This window comes from Pteropus alecto, unplaced genomic scaffold (genome assembly GCF_000325575.1).
Source record: "Pteropus alecto unplaced genomic scaffold, ASM32557v1 scaffold75, whole genome shotgun sequence".
Lineage (NCBI taxonomy): Eukaryota > Metazoa > Chordata > Mammalia > Chiroptera > Pteropodidae > Pteropus > Pteropus alecto.
Window position 1 is genome coordinate 23,160,861 of NW_006440638.1, and position 5,540 is coordinate 23,166,400.

The window sequence follows — 5,540 nt, forward strand, 5'->3', positions numbered from 1 at the left end:
TTAAGCTTGGTTGGTATTTCTTTGAAAAGAAAACACAAGCTTGCTGGGTTGGGAGGTTTTTCCAAGGCCTCGCTGCTCTAGTAAAATCCTATATATGTAGGTCCTGCAAACCAACATTATTTTTGCTGTACAAACACCACATGCATGTTCTAAGACCTGAGCCCTCTGTGAAAGATCCTTTCACACATGCAAAAACAGCTGACATGTCAGCACTTTCATAGACTGAAAACAAAAGGATCCTGGTTCAGAAAGGTCAGGACTGTTCTACCGGGGTTGGTACACAGCTTACCTTGACCCTCATCCCCAGCATGAGTGATACGATTGTAGATATTCCAGTTTTGTACTTTCTTATACACGGTCTGCTCCCAAAGATGTGTCTCAAATTTTGAATTCCCCCAATGGAAGATGTGTTCATTTTCTACTGTCATGAAATGATATTACCACAAACTTAATGGCTTAAAACAATGCACATTTATTCTCTCACAGTTTCTGTGCATCAGGAATTCAGGCATGGCTTAGCTGGATCCTTTGCTTAGAGTCTTATAAGACTTTAAAGTTTTGACTAGGGCTGTGGTCTCATCTGGGGCTTGACTGGGTAAGGATTCAACTTAGGCTCCCTTACGTGGTTGGCAGAATTCAAATCCTTGCTATTGTAGAACTGAGAGCTTCTCGATGGCTGTCAGCCAAGAATATCATCAGCTCCTACAGGCTGCCCAGAGTTCCTTACCACATGGGGTTTTCTCAACATGGCATCTTAACTCCTTATAGCGAGAGAGAGGGAGAGAGAGGAAGAGAGAGAGAGAGAGAGAGAGAGAGAGAGAGAGAGAGAGAGAGAATGAATAGCTTTATGGTAACAGAGCAGAGGTGTCTTAGAGAAAAACGGCTGGGTCATTTTCTTCAATATCAGGCTCTGAGCCAGCATGAATTTTGAGGATTTAACCTATATTGTTTAGTGTGTATACCTGCTTTACAGATGAAAAGACAATTATGCCTGGCTTACAGGGCTTTTGTGATAACTAAATCGATAAGGTGGCTGAAAGTCCTTTGTAAACTGTAATACAACTTAAGGATATAAGTTATTTCCATATTTAGAGATCCAAGGGAAAATTTATCCTATTTTTTAAGACTTCTATATAAAGGAAGGAATATTTTAAATTTAATAAAAATATACCAATTCAACTCATTCCCTTTGTAAATAGGTCAAATATTCTAGAGAAGGTCACTGTTCTCTTAATGACCATCTCTAATCCCATCCCTTCTGCAGAAGTGAACATTGCAGTCAGTGAATTTTGTGTTTTTTTAACTTTTTAACATTTTGTACATTTGTTTATAGATTACTATAAATGTACTTAAGAAATATTTCTAAAGCTAGTTTAGAAAAGTAAACCAGATCAATCCTTGAATATGTTTTTCCATGCTTTCTATTATCGAAGTCTGAGTAAACAAATTTAATTAATTAAACTTTAAATTAATCTTAGGTGTCTTTATGCTAATACAGCACATTTTGTCCACTAATAAAATATTAATTTAAGAATCCTTGTGAATTTCTGGGGGTTTATCCTAAGGAAATTGGTAAAGGAAATCAAAAGGTACAAATTTCCAGTTACAAAATAAATAAGTCATAGGGGCGTAATATACCACATGGTGAGTATAGTTAATAATACTGGATTGTATATTTGAAAGTTACTAAGAGAGTAGATATTAGAAGTCTTCATCACAAGAAAAAACATTTTTTGTAACTATATTAACTAAACTTATTGCGGTGATCATTTCATAATATATACAAATCTCCAATTATTATGTTGTACATCTAAAACTAATATAACGTTATACGTCAATTACACCTCAATAAAAAAGGAAAGGACATTTATAAAGTAAAAAGATACTAATTTAAGAATCCCTGTGAAAATCTAGGGGTCTATCTTAAGGAAATAATCATGAAAGCAGCAACAAATTCTGTATGAAAATATCTGTCACAGCATTATTTAAAATGATGAAAGATTGAAGCAATGCAAATGTTTAACAAAAAAATTAATCACTAAATAATCACATAAAATATTTTTACACCCATGTTAATTGTAGCACATTAGCCAAGATATGGATACAAACTAAATGTCCTTCAACAGATGAGTGGATAAAGAAAATATGGTATATATGAAATAGAATGCTAAAGAAGGAAATTATCTCATTTGTGGCAACATGAATGAATCTGGAGGGCATTATGCTAAATGAAATAAGCCAAAAAGAGAAAGACAAATACTGTATGGTATTACTTATATGTGGAAGTAAGGGGGGAAAAGTGAGGGGAGGGGTTTATAGTATGATGTAGGTCAAAGGGCAAACATTTTCAGTTATAAGAAGAATACATTCTGATAATCTAATGTACAACATGGTGACAGTAGCTAATAACATGGTATTGTATACTTGGATGTTACTAAGAATAGATCTTAGGCATCCTCCCACACAAAAAAGAGTTGCCTATGTTAGCTATGTGATCTGGTGGATGTGTTAATTCTCTTAAAGTCTTCATAATTTTTTTACAATGTATATGTATATCAAATCATCAAATTGTACACTTTAAATGTATACAATTACATTTGTCATTTATTTCTCAATAAAGTTAAAAATAATCACATTATAACACTAGTAGACTATTATAAAGTTAACAAAACTGGTATTGTTATAAAGTTAACAAAATTTGTTTCAATGTGTGGGATGTATTCATAATGTAATGTCAAATTTTGAAAGGAGCTGATAAAAATTCAATGCTGTATAATCCCTTCAAAGTGTACTTCAGCAGAAAGAAAATATGACTAGAAGATCATATTTGAATACTAACAGTGGGCAGAGCTGGATGGTGCACTATGAACATTTTTTAATTTTCCAAATGTTTTTAATAAGCATGCAAAAGTTTTGCATTTTGGTTTAACATTTTTATCAAAATAATAGATACATATATTTTAAAAAGTCAAATAGCACCACAAGACCTTAAGATAAAAATAGCAATCCTCTTCAGCTCTTTATCGCATCCCTGAATCTTGGGCTCGGAAAAATCATTTCTTCTGGCTTCTCAATCACATAAATATATGCTCTTTAAAATTTTTTTTTTTAGTTTTAGATATTATTATTAAATTTCTAGAATAGATGAAGACTTAGTTCTCCTTTCCAATTCACCCCATACTATGCATATATGTCTCTTCTCTCCAACTTCCCTGTACACTAACATAATAATGTATGATTAAATTCATTTTATTATTATTGTTGCAAGTGCTGTTCATTGATAACATATATAATGTTTTATGATTACATGATTATTTCTTTAGAACTCTTTGCTTTTGTTGAATTTGATCATTGCCTCACTTTTTCTATCTTTTATTTTCTATCTACCTAGCAATCATTCATCTGCAAACTCTCCAAAAGAACTATTTACCTTCTCTCAACATGGCCATGAACATCAGCAATGTTAAAATGAGAAGACCAATGACATTCTGACACCTGATCCTTTATACAAGACTCATAAGATGTTTTCTTTATCGTGATGGTCTGAAACTTCACGATAATGTACTTAATTGTGAATTATTTTGTATTTGTTTTGCTGGACACGAGATAGGTCTTTAGGATTTGTTTAGTTGGTTGTTTTGATTTAGCTTTGTTTTTACTCTTACAGAAAAGCTACAAGGAACACCTATCGTGCATACTTCCTTGTACTTGTAAATTTTTCTGTACAGTAAATACTATATAGTAAATACTTAGATGCAAAGTCAAATTTCTACACCATATGATATGCATGTTTTTAAAGTTCATGCAAAAAAAATACACACTTCTAATTTTGAAAATAGTCTCCAACATAATTAGATCATTTTGTTCAGTCCTTAATCACAATATTTTCATATCTCAGTATCACATTTGCTTTTTATAATGTTCACAACTTCATTTTTGACTTCCACCCCAAGCCACTTTCAGTTTCTCTCTTCTATGGAGGGAAGAGCAGGCAGAAGCAGTTCATGATCTTAGCTCTACCCATCTCTAGCTACAAGACTCAGCAAGACTCTCTCTGAACTTCAGTTTCTTCATGTGTAAAATGGGAATAATATCTACTTCCTAGTGCTGTTAAAGGATTCAATGAGATTCATTTAGCACAGTATCTAGCACACAAAAGATACTAAAAAATATGAACTCCTCCTTTATTATCAATTTTATGCATTTGAAGTTAATGGAATTAGCACATGTGGTCAGAGATGCAACTTAAAAATCTATGTCATATCTGTAACTGGGATCTACCGTGATTCTGATCAGACCTAAATTTACATGTCAAAATCCAGATATTCCTTGAAGGTCATCTAGGACCTACCCCAAGCTCCATCCCAAGAAATAGAACCTGGACTAGTTCTTTTAGAGTGAACATCCTGCTATATATGTCCTAGCATCCTCCCATCTTCTGGAGGGGTTTGGTATTGTTCCCCTTCTACCTTGATGGAGCTCTGTATATTTTAGATCCATAACAGGGACCCGTGGTAAGGGAGAACAGTTTCTATTCCATAATTCCTTTTTCTGAGTCATTATCCAATCTATTTTTATGAAGCTTCTTGTTATAAAGTGACAATGACCTGAATGATTATTGTTTGTTTGATTATATCACAATTCAGATAACAATTATTTCTTGAGCACATGATATTTTGAGCCTGGCTTTGTAAAGGTAAGTTCCCCTTACTTTTCTTTCCTATTCCTTTCTTTCTTTCTTCACCTCTTTATGATATTGAATGGCATGCAGCCCTTACTTTGGCTCTAGCTCTCTGTCCCACGCCACTAGCTGGGAATAAAGTGGGCAGAGTTTGGTGGCATCTTGCTTGTGTACTGCTTACTTCTCTACATCTTTCCCTTCTTGAACCTTGCCACGTCAGAATGCTCTTATGGGGTCTGGCAAAAAAACAAAAAACAAAAAACAAAAAACAAACAAAAAAAAAACAACAAAAAAACAGATCTCCAGCCCCAGGTTACAACTTCTACTAGTGACCAATACTTATCCTCATGCCAATAGGGTCCTTTCTGACATAAACAGGCCAAACCTGCAATTCCTGCCGGAGTTCTAGGCAAAATCACAGTTCAGGATACATGGTGAGAATGGATGCATAGTGACAATCTAGAAATGACTTGATCAAACTCTCTATTCTAGAACATCTGTCTATTTATCTGTGTTTCTTGGCCTAATAAGCCCAGCGGCATAACCTTATAATTTCTACTGAATATTTCAGAAAACAATTGAAATACAACTTGGTAAATGAAGTTGAATTCCAGTTTAATGAACTGAAAGACCTGGTCTACATGATTCATCACTGGGAAAAACTTATTGAGTGCTACATGTCAGGCATTGCATGTCGGGTTGGGAACCCCTGGTCCATGGTATATACCCCTCCCTGACTCTCTTTCTCAATCTCACATTCGTGCTTATTTCCACCGCAATAATAAAGATTTAAATTTCAGTTTAAAACATGAAGTTATCATTTATGGAGCATTTATAATATTCTAGATGCTGTGCCGAT